The sequence below is a fragment of the Lissotriton helveticus genome, chromosome 1_2 (genome assembly GCF_964261635.1).
Source record: "Lissotriton helveticus chromosome 1_2, aLisHel1.1, whole genome shotgun sequence".
Classification (NCBI taxonomy): domain Eukaryota; kingdom Metazoa; phylum Chordata; class Amphibia; order Caudata; family Salamandridae; genus Lissotriton; species Lissotriton helveticus.
In genome coordinates this window covers 441629584-441654637 of record NC_136058.1, presented here as the reverse complement: position 1 = coordinate 441654637, position 25054 = coordinate 441629584, and the positions used below count along the sequence as shown (strand labels likewise).

At 43.2% G+C, this 25054-nt stretch overlaps 1 protein-coding gene across 1 annotated transcript in view; it reads right to left on the bottom strand.

Annotated features, from left to right (window-relative positions):
• Nucleotides 1-25054, bottom strand: part of LOC144805435 (uncharacterized) — a 194102-nt gene that overhangs the window by 4848 nt on the left and 164200 nt on the right. The window lies entirely within an intron of this gene.

The window sequence follows — 25054 nt, the reverse complement described above, 5'->3', positions numbered from 1 at the left end:
ATCAAAGTTAGTATTTGACACTTGTTTATTCAGGAGGTGGTTTGTTATTGTTGTTGCCTTAATTTTCCTAAGGTCATTTATTCGTCTTTTGGCGTGGAGGTGCACAGCTCAGACTCTTACAATCACTGAACTGCCCTTGATGCTTCATCCGGGATCTGTCAGTTTGTGTGCAGGTTCCTCTGTCGCCGACTGCGCTGATGTTTTCCTGAATACTGTAGCTCAATATTTCTGCTATTATTGAAGATTTACAGCATTCGCGTTATTATTGATGGTCAATTCATACATTCAAGGCTTGTTATCTGTAGGATGTAAAGATATTTAAAATTACTAAATTGAAACAAAATAGAATGAGAAATCACAATATTTATCTGGTTGTAAAAGACATTTCAGGGGAGATTTACCAAATCTCCACGCAATGTGGCGCAGGCCTCCCCCTGCGAGGCTGCACTGCATGACAGGGAGGGAGCAGGAGAGCACCATATTTTCAACGATATGGCTCTCTCCTTCCCTTTCCCTTGCGCCGGCACTGATTACAGCAGCCCTGCGCCATGCACACACCTTAGCACCAGAGCGCTAGCGTGTGTGTGTGAGCCCAGCATAGGTTTTCTACAGGAAGGACACCCTTCCTGTACAAAATACTATGCCTAGACATGAGGGAAACCTTTTCCAACCTTGTATGCATGTTGCACAGTGCAGCACGCATGCAAAATTCAGAAAAGGAAGGAGAAATTAAAGCATTTCTCCTTCCAAGCGCCTAGTTTAAAAGGGCGCAGTTTTCTCACGCTAAACCCAATCTACTGTATTTGGTAAATTGAGTTTAGCGTGAGAAACAATGGGGCAGATTTATGTCAGACGCGGAAACGTGGCGCATCCCTGCAACCTATTTACAACGTGACGCATCTAGGCAGATGCGTCACGTTGTAAAGCCCTGCGCCACATGAAACCTGCGTCAGGTTTCATGTGGGCGTTCTGTCGCAGGTTGGGCGTTCCCTCGTAGGAAAGCCCCGTAAAACTGACGTAGTGAAGTCAGTTTTACGACGCTGCTGGGTCAAATCCTTACGCCTGCTTGAAGCAGGCGTAAGGAGTGACGCACCACGTTATGTATGGGTGGCCTCTGTACATTGCAGGAGTTGCGTCGCACTTGCGACGCTACTCCAGCAATGCGCCGCCCGTACACCACAAGATGCGTCACGCATCTGCCCTTCCTTGCACCATGGTGCGCCGCAATGTAAATGCGGCGCATCTGTGGTGCCGCAAGGAGGGAATTGCGTGACATCAGTTCTGGCGCATCCCTGCTGATTTGCAGAGATGCGCCAGAACTCATAAATCTGCCCCAATGGGTGGTTGCACGGGAACGCCCATGCCCCACCATTGGCAGGCCCCAAGGTGCAAAGTAACGCGAAGCAGTGCAGTGCGATGCTTCACATTACTTTTACGCTATTTGCTGGAAAGAAAATTAGGAAAAAAAGATTTTGCACTCTTTTGTGCCACTTTTGTGACGCAAACACGACGCAAAATCTTAGTAAATCGCCCCTTCTTCTTTACTGCCTTTGAACTTAGTAGGGAATATTTCATAATACACAAATATTTAACTAAAAGTTCTGGTGATCAGGTGACATCCTATTAATGTCTGAAAACTAGGTGATTTAACAGTGTTCACTGAGTAACTTAGCAAAGTAAGGGTGCTCGGAGCTCCCAAGTGCTTAAGGTTTTGCTTAAGATAGATGCATACGGTCAAGATTTCATTCAAACAACAATAGAGTTTAGAAAAAGAGATGGACCAGGCGGGGCTGCAAAATTTCCAGTAACTCTTTACGAAGTATACAACGAAAGTAACTCCATTCACACACTTCTCATTTCTTTCCTATTCACTTAAGATTATCTCAAATACCAACTCCTGTCTTTACCTTGCTGTTCATAGGTCACCTTTGACACTTTCAACAGCTCCCTTGGTTCAAGCATTTTTGGTTTTGTCTAACCTGGAAGAGTGGAACATTATTGTGGTTTGTCGGGGTTTCCTATCGCCATAACATCTGTCCATCTCCCTGAAACTAGTGCAGCTTACAGTGCCCGGTTCTGGTCCGGAAAGTCTGGATTTTCTGAGCTCCGTAGAACATTAAGACAGTTCTTCCGCATCTAACACATACTACAAGACTCCAAGAGTCCACGCTACAAGTGCTGCTGCAAGGTTTAATTAACCCACTGTATCTGAACATCCCCTGGCAAATGCCAACTAGAGAATAAACATCCTGCCTGCACCAGCAGAGTGCAGAAAGCTTTTCAAGCTCCTCGAGATACATGGACTTTCTCTATCTGTCGTAACTGAAGATGTTAATCCTTGGTAACATCTATCGCCTTTGGACAAGGTCCTCCATTTTACTATCAGAATGTAACTCATCCTGCGCAGACACAAACCCTCAAGTCTGTATTGCATGAAGCTGGGTGGTTCTCACGCAAAAGAGGGCCCTCCACAAACTACTGACATTTTCTTACACCCCCTGGACAGCCGTGGCAACACACAGACCACCCACACCCCCTCAGGGATCACCATTCCATATTCCAGGATGAAGACTCAGATCTTTCAACCTTCTCTGTTACCGTCTTTGGAACGGCCTGTCTCTGGGATTCGTGGAAGCTCCACACTCAGTGAGCTCAGAGTTGGCTTGCAAAACCATCTCATGAGAGTGCAAGAAAAGAACATTAAGTGACACGCACTGCACAGAAGTGTAAATATATCTACCATTATTGTTCCATGTACCATTGTCCTAATGCTGATGTTTTGACATTAATTTTTTGCCGTCTATCACAGCAGCTTCTTCGTTTAAAATCTTACGCAATAGTTTGTTTTCCATCATACCTACTTACCTATGTACTGTTTCTGACCCTACAGCATCTCTGGCAGACATGTTGTGCTGTCTGTTGCCACATAAATAGGAAATAGATTGTTACTGCAGGAAGTGTCCTTGCAGTCACATGCACTTGATTGGGATAAAAGGTACCATGTTTGTTAGAAAAGCAGCAACTATTGGAATAATAACATACCAAAAGCCGCACATACAGTGCAATAATACAGACCAGGTACTAGAAAAAAGTGATGCAAACAATGCAATAACACAGGCCAGGCATTGCAAGAATATGACACAATCAGTGCAATAACACAGACCAGGTACTAGGAAAACGGGACTCAAACAATGCAATATCACAGGCCAGGCATTAGGAGAATCCGACGCAAACAATGCAATAACACAGGCCAGGCACAAGGAGAATCTGATACAAACAATATAATAACACAGGCTGGGCACTAGGAGATTCTGATGCAAACAATGCAATAAGACAAGCCAGGCACTAGGTGAATCCGAGGCAAACAATGCAATAACACAGGCCAGGCTCGAGGAGAATCTGATGCAAACAATGCAATATCACAGGCCAGGCATTAGGAGAATCCGAGGCAAACAATGCAATAACACAGGCCAGGCACAAGGAGAATCTGATGCAAACAATATAATAACACAGGCTGGGCACTAGGAGATTCTGATGCAAACAATGCAATAACACAAGCCAGGCACTAGGTGAATCCGAGGCAAACAATGCAATAACACAGGCCAGGCTCGAGGAGAATCTGATGCAAACAATGCAATATCACAGGCCAGGCATTAGGAGAATCCGAGGCAAACAATGTAATAACACAGGCCAGGCACTAGGTGAATCTGATGCAAACAATGTAATAACACAAGCCAGGCACTAGGTGAATCTGATGCAAACAATGCAATAGCACAGGCCAGGCACTAGGGGAGCAAGCTATCTTATCACCAGCAACGGACACCACAAGCTCTGCGCAGCACCCTGGTGGCACAGGAGTTCCAGGGTCCACGTCGGAAACGCCGCTAGTGCCATCAGCCTACCAAGGCGCTCAACCTCAGTGTGAGGACTGCCTGCCCCAGCATCCCTTGATGTCACCGCGCTCATACCGCTGCCTCTCCCCACGCAGCGCAGGACGCGCGCGGGCGAAGCCCGGGCCAAGGGCTGTCCCGTCCTTGCCCTCATTGCCAGGAAGAGGCAGGGCAGGGCTACCCCCCTTTCCACTGGCATTAGGCATTTTGCCAACTCAGATTCGCTGGACATTCAAGAACTGTTGTGGACAAGTCAAGGTACTGTTAACGCGGTTATCTCCCAGCATTGCCCAAACTACTCTCTTTGATTCTAAATAATTGCGCTCTCTCTCCTGAGGGGTTTGTGGGGCCGGTATAAGGGTGGCCTGAGGGTTCTCATTGTCCACGGGGCCAAGAGGCCTGTTCATTGCTGAATGTGTAGACAGGTTGCTTTAGACTTAACTTGCGGTAGCATGGGGGAAGGGAAAACTATGGAGGGCAGTGGGGAAGGGGCGGGAGGGATAGTAAAGGGAAAAACGCTAGGAAGATACAGAAACATGCAGGGACTAATTGTGTATTGGATAGGATAGACACCCGCATTAGCGAGTGCGAGGACATATTAGTGACAGATACAACCACCCATGTAGCAAATACTAAATCCACAACGCTCTACCCAACCAGCTAGTTTAAACAACCCTACTACGGCCCGCCAATTAGCTATTCCAGCTATGTTTCATAACCCACTAAAACAAGCGTTGTCATAGACAATGGGTCTCGCCTTTGGGACCTTATGTGTTTAGCCAGAACTTTTGGCTATGTTGTAGAGCGTTGTGGCTGCTGTGAATTTTGATGAAAAGTTATAATAAAAAGTGTTAAGCATTTTGTTACGTTTATACAAACGAAGACAACATTATAGACAACTGAAAAACCTGATAAAAAAAGATTTTAACATAAAAAATGTCTTCTACTTTTTTTGTACTTGCAGGGCTGGCAACTTTTTCCTGCCTGTTCTCACGCTTGTTTGTTATAATTTTTTTTGTTATGGGAAAGCAGGACATAAATAAGGGGGGAGTGTAGGTTGGAAAACAGTAATTTAATTAGAACACGAGCAGCGGACGTACACTAGGGGAGAATCAATAGATGCCAGATTCCAAGGGCAGACTGACGTGATGATTAGGTGATGCACTGATACAAAATGGTGGTGGTGAATGATTACTAGTGCTCAGGTGGTGACAATATATGTTGTGGATTGGAGGTACGTTGTGGATTGTGGAGTTGAAACATTTTATTTGGTGTGTAATTAAGCAGTGTGTTTTGGAAATGTGGAGTTAAAATGTGTGGCCTGGAACTGTGGTATTGAGTGAAATTATGCTTAGGAAAATTATGTCATGGTGTGGAGTGCATTTATGTTGATTGGTGGTTTGTGGTATAGAGTGCATTTATGTGGAGTGTATTTATGATGCATTGAGTACAGTACAATTATATGGCGTGTAATTATCTGGCACTGAGTGGTATTATATAGAGCGTATTTATGTTGCATTGAGTAGAGTGTTATTATGTCGTGTAATTATGTGGCACTGAGTGGTATTATATGGAGTGTATTTATGTTGCATTGAGTAGAGTGTTATTATGTGGCGTGTAATTATGTGGCACTGAGTGGTAATATGTGGAGTGTATTTATGTTGCATTGAGTAGAGTGCAATTATGTGGCTTGTAATTATGTGGTACTGAGCGGGATGTGGAGTGTATTTATGTTGCATTGAGTAGTGTAATTATGGGCGTGTAATTATGTGGCACTGAGTGGTATTATGGGGAGTGTATGTTGTATTCAGTGGAGTGTAATTTTGTGGCATTAATTGGAGTGTATGTTGCATTGAGTGCAGTGTAATTATGTAGCATATAATTATGTGGCACTGAGTGGTAATATGTGGAGTGTATTTATGTTGCATTGAGTAGAGTGCAATTATGTGGCTTGTAATTATGTGGTACTGAGTGGTATGTGGAGTGTATTTATGTTGCATTGAGTAGTGTAATTATGGGTGTGTAATTATGTGGCAGTGAGTGGTATTATGGGGAGTGTATGTTGTATTCAGTGGAGTGTCATTTTGTGGCATTAATTGGAGTGTAATTATGTAGCATATCATTATGTGGCACTGAGTGGTATTGTTTGCATGTTGCATTCAGTATTCAATTCAATTCAAAGATTTACTTTATTTGGTTTATCACAACCCTAAAGTATACACATTAAGAAGAGAATAACAATCTAGAATCAGAAAATTAAAATACATTTCTTAAAATTTTGCAGTGTTAAAAAAAAAAAAATCATCTTCCCGGACCCAGCTTTGCCTATTCGTTTTTTAAGAGTGAAGTCTCTACTAAAGTCATGAATATTACACCTCGGCATATTAAAATGTTCGAAGTGGCACCCATCCAAGTTGTTACCGCCTGTCTGCAGGTGCGAATTTTTAGGTTATTTAGAACTTGTTTCAGCAGTTTTCTTCTTTTCTCTTTTACTGCCTCACACGTGCACATTAGATGGAACAAGCTTTCCGTGTGGTACCCGCATAGGCGGCATATCTTGGCTTGCTGTTTGATTTTCCAAGAAGGAATCAAGTCTTTTGAGCAGTGGTCGCCCAATCTGTATGCCATGAATTTTGCTTTTAACGTTAACCGAAAGTGAGCTTCTAAATAAAGTTGGGGTTTTAGTCTTTTATACGAATTAATTACAGTCCATGCATGGCGGCGTTTGGCTAGTCTCCTTTTATCCTCTGCCAGGGATAACAATTTTGCATTTAAATTACAAATTTTATTAAATGATGTTCGTTCCAATTGGCTATTCCAAACTTCCTAGATGGTTAGTGTTTCCAATGCAAGTCGCAAGTAATTGCCCCAAGTATTTGGTTCTTTTTGCTCATATTGTATCTTGATTTCTAACCAACATAAGTTATTTAATGATCCTTTTTCCGATGCTCTGAGTTTCCAGCACCATTTTGTAAAGGTTGCTTTCCTTTGGTACTCTTGGTTTTGTAGACCAAATTCTAAACGTATTTGTGCTGGGGATGATCCTTTAAAAAGATTAAAAACTGATTTGTAGACTTTTATCTGTAATTCATTTAAAATTTCAGTTTCTTTCCCATGCCAAATTTCCAACCCGTAAGACAGGGTTGGGAGCAGTTGAGCTGCCATTATTTTTAAGAGATATCCATATGAGGGGCAGAGTAATTTCTTTTGCAGCTGTTTGTAGGCAAAGGTAAGCGATTGGGCTTTGGCTGTGATGTCCCTTTTTTGGTGCACCAGTGACATGTTTCTGCTCAATTTAAAACCCAGATATTTATATGTAGTTGTCTCCTCAATCTGTATGTCCTTTGCGTACCATTTAAATTTCCCTCGTCTTGGGCCCGCTAATCTCACTACCTTGGTTTTTGTTTTATTGAGTTCCAGACCTAGTATCTCAAAATAATCGATTAATTTATTTATGACTCTTTGCAGGCCAATCGGAGTTTGACTAACTACAACGATATCGTCCGCGTATTGCAAAAATTGTATTGGCTCATTTGCCAATTTTGGCGGATGACCATTTCCGTGTTGCAGGTAGGTGTTTAGGTCCGCTAGACACAGGTTAAATAAGCTTGGAGACAGCACACAGCCCTGTTTTAGGCCGTTTCCTATTTTTATTTGTGATGATATTCTTTTCCCATCCCCAAGCTTTACTTTACTTTGGCCCATGTTTCAGTATATAAGGCTTTAATGGTTTCTATTAGTTTCTGCGGGAGTCCCCATGATTCCAACTTTTTCCACAGGCGGTCTCGTGGTGCATTCATTAGTGTAATTATGTGGTGTGCAATTATGTGGCACTGAGTGGTATTATTTGAAGCATATGTTGCATTGAGTGCAATTTAATTTTGTAGCATATAAGTATGTGGCACTGTGTGGTATTATGTGGAGTGTATTAATGTTGCATTGAGTAGAGTATAAATATGAGGCGTGTAGTTATGGCACTGAGTGGTATTATGTGGAGCGTATTTATGTTGCATAGAGTAGAGTGTAATTATGTGGCTTGTAATTATGTGGCACTGAGTGGTATTATGGGGAGTGTATGTTTTATTCAGTAGAGTGTAATTATGTGGCGTGTAATTATGTGGCACCGAGTGGTATTATTTGGAGTGTATGTTGCATTGAGTGCAGTATAATTATGTAGCAAATACTTATGTGGCACTGAGTGGTATTGTGTGAAGTGTATGTTGCATTCAGTAAAGTGTAATTAGGTGGCGTGTAATTACGTGGCACTGAGTGGTATTTGGAGTGTATGTTGCATTGAGTGCAGTGTTATTATGTATCAAATAATTATGTGGCACTGTGTGGTATTATGTGGTGTGTATGTATGTTGCATTAAGTGGAGTGTAAGTATGTGGTGTGTAATTATATGGCACTGAGTGATATTATGTGGTGTGTAATTATGTGGCAGTGAGTGGTATTATGGGGAGTGTATGTTGTATTCAGTAGAGTAAATATGTGGCGTGTAATTATGTGGCATTGAGCAGTAATATTTGGAGTGTATGTTGCATTAAGTGCAGTCTGATTATGTAGCATATAATTATGTGGCACTGAGTGGTATTGTGTGGAGTGTATGTTGCATTCAGTAGAGTATAATTATGTGGCACTGAGTGGTATTATTTGGAGTGCGTGTTGCATTGAGTACAGTGTAATTATGTAGCCAATCGTTATGTGGCACTGAGTGGTATTGTGTGGGGTGTATGTTGCATTTAGTAGAGTGTAATTATGTGGTGTGTAATTATGTGGCACTGAGTGGTATTATTTGGAGTGTATGTTGCATTGAGTAGAGTATAATTATGTGGCACTGAGTGGTATTGTGTGGAGTGTATGTTTTATTCAGTTGAGTGTAATTATGTGGCGTGTAATTATGTGGCACCCAGTGGTATTATTTGGAGTGGATGTTGCATTGAGTGCAGTGTAATTATGTAGCAAATACTTATGTGGCACTGAGTGGTATTGTGTGAAGTGTATGTTGCATTCAGTAAAGTGTAATTAGGTGGCGTGTAATTACGTGGCACTGAGTGGTATTTTGAGTGTATGTTGCATTGAGTGCAGTGTAATTATGTATCAAATAATTATGTGGCACTGTGTGGTATTATGTGGTGTGTATGTATGTTGCATTAAGTGGAGTGTAAGTATGTGGAGTGTAATTATATGGCACTGAGTGATATTATGTGGTGTGTAATTATGTGGCAGTGAGTGGTATTATGGGGAGTGTATGTTGTATTCAGTAGAGTAAATATGTGGCGTGTAATTATGTGGCATTGAGCAGTAATATTTGGAGTGTATGTTGCATTAAGTGCAGTGTGATTATGTAGCATATAATTATGTGGCACTGAGTGGTATTGTGTGGAGTGTATGTTGCATTCAGTAGAGTATAATTATGTGGCACTGAGTGGTATTATTTAGAGTGTGTGTTGCATTGAGTACAGTGTAATTATGTAGCCAATCGTTATGTGGCACTGAGTGGTATTGTGTGGGGTGTATGTTGCATTTAGTAGAGTGTAATTATGTGGTGGGTAATTATGTGGCACTGAGTGGTATTATTTGGAGTGTATGTTGCATTCAGTAGAGTATAATTATGTGGCACTGAGTGGTATTGTGTGGAGTGTATGTTTTATTCAGTAGAGTGTAATTATGTGGCGTGTAATTATGTGGCATGTAATCATGTGGCACTAAGTGCTATTATTTGGAGTGTATGTAGCATTTAGTGCAGTGTAATTATGTAGCATATAATTATGTGGTAATTATCGTGAAACCCCAAAGCGGACTTCATCTATGCATGCACCCAGGATCTAGGGACAACACCCTTAATTCTGCTCGAGTTTAGCATAGTGCAGAACACAAGTCACCTTAAAAAATACCACTACATCACAATGCAGTAAAAATAGACTTCTGTTCTGTTCCCTGAACCCAGACACCCCTCCGATCACTCATGGACTTTCCTTTACCTTTGCCCGTGTATAGTGATCAGCTGCCTTTAGGGTAGGTTTGCGCTCTACAGATACCACATAAGTACATAAATATTGTACCACAGCCAATCAGGGAGGTTCAGTGCTAAATATGTCAGACAATGAGTGCATTTCACTTGTGCGAGCAGTGTGCGCAGCCTCTCGTCGGGTGGATGGGGTGACCAATTCTCTGTGTTGTTGGGTTTATTTCATTTACTGAACTGACTGTGTTCTTACAGAATACTAACTCTGGTGTGTGACTCCTTCTGCGGCACAGTGACTGAATCGAATCATTTGACTCGATTTACAGTGATTTAAAACCAAATGCGTCTAATTAGTAAACGTGAGAACTAGAGAGGGGGGGGCTTAGTTTGAATAAAGGACAAGAGATGGGAAGAGATAATAGAACATTATAAGGAACACAGAAGAGCAGGTTTAAGGAACAGGGTGGAAGAAAGGGTGAAACCAGGGTAAGAAAGATTGCCCCTTGAGCATCAGTTTCAGGAGCAAACTCAGAACTTTTAGAAGCTGCAGCGTCCCGCGAGTGGTTCGCGCGCTCGTGTGAAATCTGACACAAAACAGATGGCACACTGCGCGCCGCTGCTCGTAACCGCAAGCCGTAGGCCTTTTCACATGCTTCTAGAGCGATTCCAAGAGGTCGTTTTCCTAGAGCAGCACATGCGCACATTGTTTCAAAGGTCAACGCACATCCACTGGTTAATGGTTGACAGGGTACCAGTGGATAGTTTAAAAACCAACAGCGTCAGTCCCAAAACCGGGAGTGATCCAGTAAGATAACTCCTACATTTATTACCCTTTGCCCATCACTGTTTGATACTTTAATTTAAGTAGGGAACAACATGAGATATCCCTGAACATAATGGTGCATATTACTCTGATGATCAAACCAGCTGTGAAGGCGTGCTTGAAGCAACTTTTTCTGTCACACTCTACTGACTTTGAAGATAGTGAATAAGAAACACCGTAAGTCAAACTCTAGGAAGAAAACAAAGGATGTGACTGGCACCAGAATTTTTGCTAAAAAGAGAAAGGAATGAAGCACATTGGCTACCACCAGGGCCTGATCTCATTCCATGTTCTAGGCTTAAGGGCAACATCAGAGGAAAAAGCTCCGAAATACTTGATGGCCTAATGATGCCCGGACAATCACTTCCAAGTTTGTCAATCCAGCAAGCAGGACAGGAGGAAAGGGCAAGCAAAAATCACCCTCCACCAGCCAAAGTGATAATCCCCATGTAGGTGAGGAAAAATTTGTAAAAGAATGATTGGCCATCAGAGGATGAACGCCGACTCACTGTTCTGCCCCATTTCCATTCACAGAAGGCTGCGGATAGCCTCTTCCACATCAGCACTTAAGACACTTTCCTGTTGTGTTTGTTTTCTTACGAGACTCTGGCTTAGGTTGCCCTTTTAGTGAATTACATTTCAAAAGGTTCAGCTATTTATTTAGCACGCTATAAAAACCCACTAATAAAGTAAAAATCGGTATCAACCAAATACTCCCTTATAATGTATCCCTACACTTCAAATATACAATTTTAATGGATTTAAAGTACAGAAAAGTGAAAGTTGTAGATGTTTGAAGTGGGGCACTTTCCTTTTTAGGTCTCACTTACCAGACATTGCTGGTGCGAGTCTATTGCGAGTGGTGCGCGTGCGCTGGTGTGAAAACTGACACAAAACAGATGGCACACTGCGCTGCCACTCGTGATCGAAAACGGTAGGCCTTTTCTCACGCACAAGGGCGAGAAAAGTCCACAGCAATTCCAAAAGGTCGTTTTCCTAGAGCAGCGCATGGGCTGCTCTAGGCTTAGGGGGCCCAGACATAGGCTGTGAGGGAAACCTAGATGCTGGAAGTGATAGCCAATCCTCAAATAAGTCATCTGGGAGTGACCTACAGAAGACAGTGACCTACAGAAAATACCGTACACTAATAGGTTTCTACCACTGGTGGAGTTGCTGGAGGAGGACACCGAAACGGGGCCTAGGTATCAACCCCCTCATTAAACACAGCGCATCCCGAGACATGTATCCTAGAACCAGATTGTAGATCTACTAATGTTCCCCAAGAAATACTTAGCCTCATTAATACTCTCAGACTAGAGGTCGAGGATATGAGAACCATGCTTGAGGGTCTTACTTCCCTGGTAAATCAGCTATTGAATAAGGAGCCTTCCTGTCCCTCTCGCCCTGTACCCACTGACTCTACATCTCATCAGGTGGTTTATCCAGAGTGGGAGATACCCACTGTAGATAAGGCTCCCAAGTTGGCATTTTTTTGCAAGCTAGCCCCCGCAGCCATACCACGTATAGTGGTTCCAGCACCCTCCAGGACCGAGTAATTAGCTTTGTAATTCACGAAGACATCTCAAGGGCTTCCAGACTTACCTCCCAAACCCAATCACTAGATTGTATTGAGCTTACACTGAGTGAGGTTGATGTTGCGGAAAATCTTCTTTCCCTGGAATATCGTACTTGTCCCCAGAAGGTTCCTCGATCCAATTCAGACGGTTCTTACCAAGCAGTGCGTGCCACCAAACACTGGAAATTACACTGCCTGGGTTTAGAGGCTTTTCCTCTCTTGAGGCTAATGATTGACTGCTTTGTAATACCCAGAACAAACTAGATGGTCTTTTTGCTCCCAATACGATTAAAGAATCCCCTCTCTTACCCTTAGCTGGTACTCAACTTCCTTGTCTTCATCCAGGAAGGGAGGCTACTGCCTCTCGGGAAGCACCCTCCTTACCTGTAGGAGTATCGGGCCCAAATGATGTACTTATTGATGTTACAAGCGGACAGCGGCTACATTCACCTGCTACCCATGGGACATCCATGTTATCCTGGAATGTAGCAGGATTGAAGACGAAGACCGTCTCCCCTGATTGGTTCGCCTTTATTGATCAGTTTGATGTCTGTTGTTTTCAAGAAACCTGGGCCATAGACCCCCTATACTGCTTAGGTTACTTAAATGTCTATACCCCTGCAACATGTGGGGGTAAGGGTCGACCCTCAGGGGGATTGGTAATCTGGGTACGCCAAGCTGGTGGTTTTAATATGGAGGTCCTTGAAACACAGAGTAATGATATCAGTGCGATCAGGTTGAAGTGGGGCCAACAAGGGGTTGTGGACGTTTCTAACGTTTATGCCAGGGGCTCAAAGGGGAAGAAGTCGGACGTTATAGCGGTTTTGGACGACTTATTAGATCTACACTCCTGTGGTTCAAACATTCTGATCGTGGGGGATTTTAATGTGACTATTGAGCCCCTCACTCTTGAACATTGTTGTTGGAAGGTGTCATCTGACTGCATGGTTGCCCCCACTTCCTGGTGTGTTGCTGGTTTTCGACTTAGTTTGGCTGGGATCCTGCTATTCAGGACCCCAGCCTATCTGCTTTCTCCCTAAAATGGATTCCATGTTCAATAGGTACACTCCAGTTTGGTTACTGGGGTACCCTTCTGAGTCCCTAGTATATGGTACTAAGGGCATAGGTACCCCAGAGGCCTACCAGGAGCTGCAGCATGCATTATGCCACCCCTGGGAAGCCTCCCAAAATTACACCACAGGACTGGTGGCGCAGCCTGGGTAAGGTGGTGCATGCACCACCTTACCCAGGCTGCGTAGATATAGGTTACCTATATCTACCTTAAATCACTTCACATAGAGAGACCTATCAGTCACTCCTATGGCAGGCCTTATCAATCCTGAAGGCAGGGTGCTTGATTTCATGTGAGAGGGTGCCTATGCATGAGCAGAGACCCTCTGTAGCCTCAGAACCTATTCTCTGGGGCTGTTCTGTGATGCAGCCTGACCATATACTCTTAAGTGAATTATATCCTCGCTGTAAATGCTAACTTTGGGATGGCTGCACAGAGACATGTTGTGTTTGGTGTCAAACACTTTGGTATCCTACCCCCCCCCCCGCCAGTCCTGGCAACGGGGGTAGAATTCCACCCTTTTAGAGGGAGAGACATGTACACACCGGTCTACCCGATAACCAGTTTGAAGAGCCCTGGCATCACAAAATGGATGCTGCAGACTAGAGGGATGTGTTTAGAAAAAATACATATATTTTATATATATCCCTTGTGTGGTTCTCCTTTCATTTGGTCATTCATGAGATTATAGACTGGTAAAACAAGCTGCTTCACATTCCTCCAAGACTTAGCCTGAAGGCTGCTCTCCACAGCTACCACTAGGATAGCTTTCAATAAAGGTTGTCTGTAACCTATCATCAATAAGGGTCGTTTGGACTGGTGCAAGGTGCAAGAATAGTGGACAGAATATGCCAGGCCAACTTCTCACATATTAATTCAAGTCTGGCTAAAGCAGGCACGACAAAGTGCACAGCATTGGTGCCCTTCTTCTTTGTATTTGCAGCAGCGTGCCATGCGCCCTTCCACTTTAATAATGCCTGTCGCTTATTTGAAATGCAGTCCACACAGCACTCGTGGTACGCCGCTTGTTTGTATTTGCATCGCCATGCAGGATTTCTCTTTGGGAGCGGCTGCCGCCCTGCACAGCATGCGTGTCCTGCAAGTGCTGTGTGGGGCGGCGGCTGTTCTTGAAGTGAGAGCGTGCAGGGCCCGCTGCAAATGCAAACAAGCGGGCACCATTGCCCAATTAATGGATAACTTATCCTACGCCTTCGTCAGGACCTTAAGTATTGCTACTGCTCTCCGTCGGTACCTCTGGCGGTTTCAAAAGCCGCCTGGGGCTTTTGGAACCGCCAGAGGTACCGACGGAGAGAGTGGTGCCTCCTATGTCCTGATCCGTGACCAGGTGATGCCAGGTCTTGTCCTCTCAAAAGACGGGAAATTGTTATTTACAGAGGAACTGTTATCCTTATTTACAGGTAAAGAGGTTGTATCAGTTCCAACTCTTTACACATGTTATATATTGTGTATTTATAACAATCACTTGCAGTAGCAATACTTAAGGTCCTGACGAAGGCATAGGACAAGTTATCCATTAATTGCTGAAACATGTTGACCCATCACATCTAGACAGTTATTTGTTTAAGACTGTAGTGTTGCACTGTTTTTATGTCTTGATCTCTGAGAGGCACGAATAAATAATTTTGCTTCCCATTGGTAATTTTAACTCACATCACATGCACACTACTGCACTGCATTCACGATTCCCACATAATCGAGTACTCGCATCTAGAGGTCCAAATACAGCGTGTTTTATCGACATAGGTCAAAACACCTACGAGCTCCCTTTTCCTGAAGCAAGGGTTGCAGCCCTTAGTGCCACTAGTGTGGCATTAGGAGGAGACCCAGATGATGAAGCATGTCACCACTAGTGAGTTATGGGAATCCGTCCTTTTAATAGAATTGTCCTTCACTGATTTGTAGAAACCAGATTAGTCCTGTTGCCAGTTTCTTACATTTATCTTGCTTATCAGACCCATGGATATTTGTGTTGTTTAGACAACAACCCTAGGCCAGACAATGGAAGAAGCATGGTCTCTGAAAGGGGGGCGAACAATAGAGCACAGGGTCTGCATAGGATTTTAAACCAGCCAAGACTGATTATTAATAACAACAACAAAAACACCCACCCTGCAAACAGCCTCCTCTAACAGGCACCTTCCATTCATTTGATAATTAAAACAACATATAATGCACATGTGTTTAGGTGTTTCCCTTTCTTTATTTCATAATAATACTGAATGGGATTTCTTTTCAATTGGACTTGGGAGTGCAGTGTATTTGTCTCTTGGCTTGGGGAGTCAAGTTAAATAAATAATACCATGGTTATGATTTTTACATTCATTTACTTAGATTTTTTTCCTCCATTTTTTGTGATCACTCTGATCACATACAGGATATGTACACAGTATTTTTGAGTATGCTTAGTTATGCATATGGTCGTTTATTGGCCTTAATCTTAATAATTTAGAATTCAAGATATTCCCAACGGAGCATATAAATATTTAAAAACAGAAGGTGGAATAATTGCGGTCTTCGTTGAGTTTAGTTCAATAAACACACATTGTACTATACTCTTTATCTGAAACTGCACATGTAATACTAGTTGCCTGGATTTTTGTTATGAGTAAATTAAGTCAGAACAATTTACTAATAGATAAATTTGTGCGTTGCAGGGTCACGGTACGTAGGCACTGTTTAAAAAGTGATAGATTATACACATCGATGAGACATAGAAACTCGACCGGATAAACGTGTATTATTTCCGGTGTAAACAATAAACTAAGGCGCGTTTTTGTTAATATTATTCTAAAAGTGAATGGTCAAGACACGACAGTTGTTTTAACCAATATCTGATTACTTGAGACAAACCGGATATATCTTAAAGATTTCCGTTTGTCTATGCCATGGTTTCAGTAAGTATTTCCTGCCATATCGACGTGCGGACCTATGAGGGAACATGGATCAAAAATAGAGGCTGTAGTTGGCGCGCATACTCATGTGCAGGAACGAACAGTGAATAGTCAACTTACGATATCATGTTTCGGTTCACTAACAATGATTGGCCAATAGACGATTTGCATTTGAACCAATCCCTGAACATTTGAGACTAACCGGAAACACTTCATCGATTTCCGTTTGTGCATACCGTGACCCGTACAGACGCAATACAGATTGAAATAATGGGCTTTATATAACATTTCCGGTTACACCGGTGAGCGGACGTATTAGGGAACACAGACCCTATAATAGAGGCGGTTGTTGGCGCGTTTTTTAAACATTCCGATTGGATAATAGAGCATTTAAATAGAGGCAGGAACTAACTAGGAATTGTCGACTCTTTACCAAGCGAGTCGTAGAGGATGTAAGATGCGGGAGAAGCTGATCATTATTGACGGAGGTAGGTGTATGGCCGACTCGAGCCTTACATGGCAGATATTTTTGCTTAGAATAGAGACGACATGGTTATTTGAAAGGGGACAATTAATTTACTTTGTCTCCTTGTTTGCCTTTGTGATTCTTTTCTTAGGAATTTTTGGAATTGTGAAATATCGTATGGAAGATAACTTTTTGGCATATTGACCGAACAGACAGCACGAGCAAGATTCGAAGGGTAGGAGCCATTTGAACTTGAGTTTTTGGTAGAATAGACATAGTGTTTCATAAAGATCCTAGGATTCGTTACCCTGTACTGGATCTTAGGTGACTGTACATTTTCTTTAGGTAGTGATACCATACCTGTATTAAATAGAGCTTGGTGAATTTAAAGGGATTGAGAATAATTCTCTTTTTCCCAAACATGGACTTTTGAGAAGATCAGGACGTATTCTTTTTTCAAATATATACAATTTATTTTCTTATACTAGTGGACCATAAGAGATACCGTGTTCTTAAAATTGGAGACTTCTCAACCGCTTCTGTGAAAACTACTTGATTTAAACGGAAGAATTTTCCCGTTTTCTTTATAAATCTACGTGAGCAATCATTTACCATTCACTTGTTTACAAGCAGGGAATAATTGTAATTTAAATGGTGCACATAGATACGAAATGAATCATTCTGTTTTAAAATGTTTTTGTCTCGGAAAAATCTTAAAAAGAAGGGTTAAAGGTTTCATATATTGGTCACACTCAGGAGGAGTTGTTCTGTTTAAAATTCTCAATTAAATGACATTATTTGGCAGAATGTTAAATAGGCAGGCATTGTTTTAAATTGCTTTAGATTGTTATATAGGCAGAATCAAGAGGAATTATTACTAAATGAACTATGGAATGCAAGATCGATAACGAAAGTATATATGAATGGTTAGTTATATTTTTTCTTTTTTTCTTTACTTCTACAGCCCTGATGATGTCCCTTTGAGGACGAAACGCGTAGGCTGTATTTTGATGTATTTGATCATCAATTGAACTGGATGTATTTGATCATCATTTATTTTGAAGCATCTTTGAAAAATAACACTTGAAGTGGAAAAAGAAAAAGAAAAAACGAAAAGAAGCAAGCCTGCTGTAAAGAGTTTCTTTTACTGTTGAATTAATTATGTCTACATATGACTTTTGATAGATTTCATTTTCAATACAAGATACTCCTTGGTTTTGTATATAATTTCTAGTTGCAGTGGCCTTTGTGGTGGGCCATTCCAAGTTGAGTGTCTAAAACAATTACAATTTGATTGTGTTAAGAATTGGATTTCTCGAAGTGCATTAAATAGGCAACTCTCACCGCATAGTATTGTTGTTTTAAATAAATAATGTAATTCATTCAACGGCTTGTGTTTTGCTTCAGATGAGTAATCAACAGATTGTGCGTTTCCAATACCCCAAAACAAAGTATATTTATCACATAAAAGTTATACCCTCTTATATTAGGGCACAGAATACAAGTTCCCGAATAAAAAAGGCAGGATTTCGTTTTGTTTGGAAGCTACGTTATGAAATCAACAGGTCTGTTTTATTTAGCTGTCAAATGCGTTCTCCCAGTACTTCATTATCTGTGGACATGACCATACTGTATAGACGAACATAGCCCATGCCAATGCATGATTTCGCCACATGTTTGTCTTTCCTGGGTCAGTCCTGTGTATCATTTTGAGTGTGCCATTAATGCAGTGAAATCATAACATGTTTTAGGGCAGTGTCCCACTTGTATCTGTGAATTGCAACTATAGTCCCTTCCTCATTTCTGCCTCACCATCAAAATAATTTTTGGCATGTCATCTTGTAGTGTTCTTTAGTGTCTTGTGACCGATCCGCTCGACATAGGCAGATCCAGCATGTCTGTGAGGGTGCTTGTGAACCAGGTGTCCCTCAATGCTTGTGAATTTTCCTGCCTGTGACTGGAAGCATTTAACCTGTTGAATTGTGGGATTTGCAGTCCAAACTCTGTAACTTTTCCCTTCATTCCCCGTGACTATCAGTTTTACCCTCCAAATGTCTCCTTTGCTCTCTGCTAAGACCGGCATGTTAAGCAGTGCACCCCCAGTGACCATTTTGTGATAACAAGTAAGTGAAACCAGCCCCCCTTCCCCCTGAGACAGCAATCATCTGTTGTAAGCTGTTTAAACTGTGTTTATTAGGGACTGTGCACGTTGTTTTTTGGCCAGTAAAGGGAGTAAAGTTTTATACAAATAGTTTTGTTAGAGGACAAGTTTGTTAGGGCCTTACCTGCAGAAGTCCAAAGTGTGGATTGAGCCTGTCTGTCTCCTAGGAGATTTCTGAATAGAGGAGCAGCTTCTAACTCCCTGGCCAGCAAACCTGTCTGAGGTATCTGGGACCTAATATAGTCTAAAAATGTTTGGTACATGTGTACACTGATTGGTGGTTGTATCTGATGTTTCTATTGGATTAGGGTTAGTGTCTTCATTGGTTGGGTATTTGAGGGTTCTGATTGGTTTCTGGGTCTGTGATTCAATCAATGTAGGGTTGGGGATAGGGTTAGGATTTCTATTGGAAGTAGGGACTAGGGCTTCCTGTGTTATTGGTTGTTGGGACTAGGGCGGGACTAGGGCTAGGGTTAGGCCTTTAATTGGAAGTAGCGATTAGAGCTTCTGGTGTGATTGGTTCCTGGACTAGGTGTGGGACTAAGATTAGGGTTAGGCTTTCTATTGAAAATAGGAACTAGGGCTTCCTGTGCCATTTGTTGCTTGGACTAGGGTTGAGACTACTGGTAGGGCTAGGGCCTCTATTGGACGTAGAGATCAGGGTTTTCTAAACTGATTGGGTGCTTGGACTAGGGTCATGATTGGCTGTAAGGTCCTGGTCTCCAATTGGTTCTAGAGTTTAGGGTTAGTGTTGTGATTGGATAGTGTTTGGGCTAGGGTTCCCAATGGCTGAAGGGGTCACCTGACTACTAGGGTCATAAACAACCAAGGCTTAGGGCATCGCCGCTTGGGAGTCGGAGCTAAGGGTGGAGAGGACATGGGTGAGTGCCTGTTTAAACCTGTTAGAGACTGGCCGGGACCAGTGCCAGGAATGCTGGCCATTCATTAATACCCACCCTACGTATTTGTCACTCTGTATATATACATTTATTTTCACTATAGATATGTGCCTATCTTTGTGTATTGCTTTGTATAAACATGTACAATACTTATGTTATAAAACAACAAAAAAGACAAAAATCATCTTTGGTCTACATGTACTTGCTTCCATTGTGCATCTATGTACCTCCACGTACTTGGATCTATGTGTCTGTTACTTTTCTCCTTAAAAAGCATATCCAATGCACTACCCTATTTCTCAACCTGTACCTCTATCAATATCTTTAATCTGCATATACTTACCTCCTTTATGCATCTATATATTTATCACGTTCTTCTAATTTAGCATATCCAATTCACTACCCTATTTCTCAGCCTATACTTCTCTCAATATATCTTCTAGCCCAACTTTCTGACTCATTTCAAACTTCTTTCTACTACTCTTTCCAATTCACTACCCTATGTCTCACCCTATACATATGTCAATATATCCTCTACACCCATTCCCTGTTATCCCACACCCCATACCAGTACTATGTTTCACAAAATAATCCTCTCTCCTACTCTATCCCACCTTGCATCAACAGACACCTCTTTTACTATACCGATCCCCCAAAATAAACCTTTCTAAACTCTCCCCTCTGACTCTTCCCCTCCAAAAACACTTTTTACTCTTCCAAAAGCCTCCTCCTACTGCTATGACCTAAAAAAAGAAATCCTTCACTCTTCTATGCCTCCACAATCCTTTTCAATCAAAATAACAGACTAACATGTTCACTTCTCTAATTCCATATTCCACCATATTAATTCACCACTAATCCTTTATGGGTTCCAGAGTAGCGTGCTACTGGCCATCAAAGCGTTTCAACACCTCATCAGGCTTACAAGCGCTATATAAATGCAAACCTTTTTTCCTTTTTTACCTCTCCCCAATCCTTCTCAATCCAAATAACTGACTAACATATCCACCACTCAAATTACTTCATATTTCACTATACTAATTTTCAACACTAATCCTTTATGGGTTCCTGAGTAGCCTGCTACTCGCCAGAAAAGCGCTTTAACACCCCATCAGGGGTAACAGGCACTATATGAATGCAACCCTTTCTTTCCCTTCCATCCCACCGTATCCTTCACACTCCAAATAACTGACTAATATCCACCACTCAAATTACTTTCATGTTTCACCATACTAATTCACCACTAATCCTTTATGGGTTTCCGGAATAGCATGCTACCCGCCAAAAAAAGCGCTTCAACACCCCCATCAGGGGTTAGAAGCGCTATATAAATACAAACCTTCTTTCCTCTTCTATCCTTCTGCTATCCTTCCGAATCCAAATAACTGACTAGCATATCCACCACTTAAAAGTTACTTGCATGTTTTACTATACTAATTCAACACTAATCCTCAATAGGTCCCGGAGTAGCTTGCTACTCGCCGAAAAAGCGCTTTGACGCCTTGTCAGTGGTAGTAAGCGCTATACAAATGCAATTACAATACAATACAATACAATATTGTGATTTTATTGCAGATGCTGATGAGCAATGGGGGATATTAAAGTTAGAACTGCCACCAATTAAAAAATGGTCTGACGTGGCAATCCAAATCAATGCCACTCATCTAGAGAAGGGACCACGGGCGGCAAATGTCAGATCCACATCCGATAGGCATGGAGCAAATACTTTCAACAATGGCAATTGTGCCAGTCGCATAGACTACTTATTAATCAATCTGCGACTGTGGCATCCCTTAAGGGATATGGTAGTAAGAGAGCGGCCAGAGAGTGACCACAACCCCCTGTGTGCAACTCTTGGTTTGTTACCACAACAGGAACACACGCGATCAGAGAGTAATTTGCTCACAAGGATGTGGTTCCATCAAACGACATGAGACGCCTAAAATGGGCAAATATACTCAAGCACCCCGAAGCTTTAGCTTCAATATCCCTAGATGTTGAAGGGGCGATTTCAGAGTTGGAAGTATGCATAATAAACTCAGTTGCTCTTGACCCGGTGATCGGTACCCATGTTAGCTTTTTTGCCAAGCTACGCACTTATTTCATTAGATGCCATAAGGCTAAGGGAGTCTATCCTAGGAAAGGCCCACAGTGGTTCAATATGGAATGTAAAGAGGTGCGTAGACAACTAGGATCTGCAATTAAAGAGTGAAATCCCAGTGCTATACGGCAACTAAGGTATAATTACCGAAGAGCACAAAAATCCTGGGATGAGGCTAGATGGTAGGAACTCAAATTAGCGTGCGTAAACAAAAATCCCAAACAGTTTTGGAACATAGCTAAGTGGGACAGGGGAAGTCTGCCAACCCAGCCGCAAAACCACGTTTCACAGGATCATTGGGTCACTCACTTTAAGCCTCAAAATTAACGTAGCTCAGGGGAAGGGACGGAAGAGAAGCCCCCGTGCCGGCACTAAACAGACACAGTCTTTGAAGAAGCTGAAGTTAGTCTGGCCCTGGGGGCAGTAGCAGGAGGTAAAGCACCGGGCCCAGATGGCATTCTGCCGGACATATTTCTGTATGAAAAATCTAATTGGTGCCACTACAACGCGATGGTGGCTAACGCAATTGCGCAGGGTGCCCCAGTTACTGATTCGTGGAAAGGGGCGGAGATTACCCCCGTTTTTAAAAAGGGGGATAAATCCCTGCCAGGCAACTACGGGCTTATCAGCCTGATAGACTCACTCCAAAAGATAATTCTGCATCTAGTTTTGAACAAACTGCAGGATTGGGTGGGAGAGACAGACAGCTTATCTCCTCTACAGGCAGGCTTTATGGTGTATACTAGTACCATTTATCAGGTATTTCGTTTTATTATGCTCTACTAGAAGACTGTGGTCTTGAACAAGGGTAGCCTTTATGCTGCCTTTGTGGATCTTAAATCGGCTGCATGCTGAGGTGCAAGAACAAGAAGGTTGGGCTTGGATGTGTCCCAGAGTAATTACCAGTGGCAGAGATGAACTCAAACGTTCTACCCATCATTTTTCGTATTCATAAATATGCCGGGTGTGCCCAGATGTGGGTTCTGTGCTCGCTGCACCGCTGGAATCAAGCCGCACCCTACAGTCAGGACCCAGATGTGGGTCCCGAGCTCGCTGCATCGCTGGAATGAAGCCGCACTCTACAGTCAGAGCCCAGATGTGGGTCCCGTGCTCGCTGCAATGCTGGAATCAAGCCGCACCCTACAGTCAGGACCCAGATGTGGGTCCCGTGCTCGCTGCATCACTGGAATGAAGCCGCACCCTACAGTCAGGACCCAGATGTGGGTTCAGTGCTCGCTGCACCGCTGGAATCAAGCCGCACCCTACAGTCAAGGCCCAGATGGGCTGAAACTGGTCTTGGGTTGGTTGAGTTCCGGTTCAGAAAAGATCTGCATTGGCTCTTCAGGCTGGACTGCTTCTATTGGAAGGAGTCTAAAGCTGATTTGCATATGGTGCTTCCTGTTTGAGGTGGCATTGTGGGCGTACAACCAATTGATCTCCCTCTTCTGCTTGGCCTGGGGAGGACCTGGACATGAGCCAGAGTCTAGTGAGGATGAGGATGTGATAAGTGCCTGGTGAGGACCAGGGCGTGATTTAGGGGCTTGTGAAGCTCAGGATATATGCCAGGGCCTTGTGAGGACCAGGACGTGAGCTGGGGCCTTGTGAGGACCAGGACATGAGCTGGGCCTTGTGAGGACCAGGACATGAGCCGGGGCCTTGTGAGGACCAGGACGTGAGTTGGGGCCTTGTGAGGACCAGGACATGAGCTGGGCCTTGTGAGGACCAGGACGTGAGTTGGGCCTTGTGAAGACCAGGACATGAGCTGGGGCCTTGTGAAGAGGAGGACGTGAGCCCGGGCCTTGTGAGGACCAGGACGTGAGCCAGGGCCTACTGGGGACCAGGACGTGAGCCGGGGGCCTTGTGAAGATGAAGACGTGAGCCAGGGCCTTGTGTGGACCAGAACATGAGCCGGGGCCTTGTGAAGACCAGGACGTGAGCTGGGGCCTTGTGTGGACCTAGACATGAGCCAGGGCCTTGTGAGGACCAGGATGTGAGCCGGAACCTGGTGGACCAGGACGTGAGCTGGGGCCTTGCAAGGACCAGGACGTGATCCAGGCCTGGTGGACCAGGTCGTGAGCCGGGCCTGGTGGACCAGGATATGACTGGGGCCTGGTGGACCAGGGCCTTGTGAGGACCAGGATTTATTTATTATTTATTAATAATATTTAATAAAGCGCGAACAATTGCCCGTGGGCGTCTTGGCGCTATTACTACTGCAAACTACTCCACTGCTGGGCTTCTGGCAATTACTTATTAAACAACCACGTTTTCAGTTTTTTTCGAAATGACATGAGAGAGGGGCTGGTCCTGATGAACTGGGGGAGTGTATTCCATAGTTTTGGGGCCGCAACCAAAAAGCGGCAATCTCCCCAAGTGACCGACTTGGTACGTGGCACCACCAGTTCGTTAAGAGTGGAGGAGCGAAGTGGTCTTGAGGGGCAGTATGGTATTAACTGATCTCTTAGAAACTGAGGTGCTTGTTGGTGCAGTGATTTGTAGACTATGCATAGTGTCTTGAATTTAATACGGTTTCCAATGTGGGCCAGTGATAACTTCTGATTGTATCGGCTATGGGTTTATACCTGGGGGTTCCCGAGAGAAGTCTGGCCGCCGCATTCTGTACAGTCTGCATTTTCTTAATGACCCTAATCTGGGCATTGGCGAATAAGCCATTGCAGTAATCTAACAAAGATAAGACTAAGAAACTTACCAAAGTTTTTGCAGCAGTCTGATTGGCATGGGCAACAAAATTAAGGTCGTTATCAAAGACAACCCCCAGGTTCCTTACCTTGGAAGCTGGTTTCGGCAAAGTTCCAAAAGACGATGGCCACCAGACGGGGGACCAACTAGGAGATAGATGTCCAAAGGTTACCACCTCCATTTTTTCGGAGTTAAGTTTTAAACAGTTTACGGACATCCACTGTCCAATTGCCAACATGCCTGTTTTGAAACCCTCTGCCACTTTTTCTCCATCATTTTTGATAGCCAGAACCAGCTGTGTGTCGTCTGCGTATGAGGTAAGGTCCATTCCGTGTGCTTTGATGGTTTTAGCTAGGTCGGACACATAGATGTTAAATAGTGTTGGACTGAGGGATGAACCTTGAGGTATCCCACATGGCAGGGACAAATTAGCCGATTGGTACGGTCCCAGTGTCACCGCCTGAGATCTATCGATCAGAAAAGAGG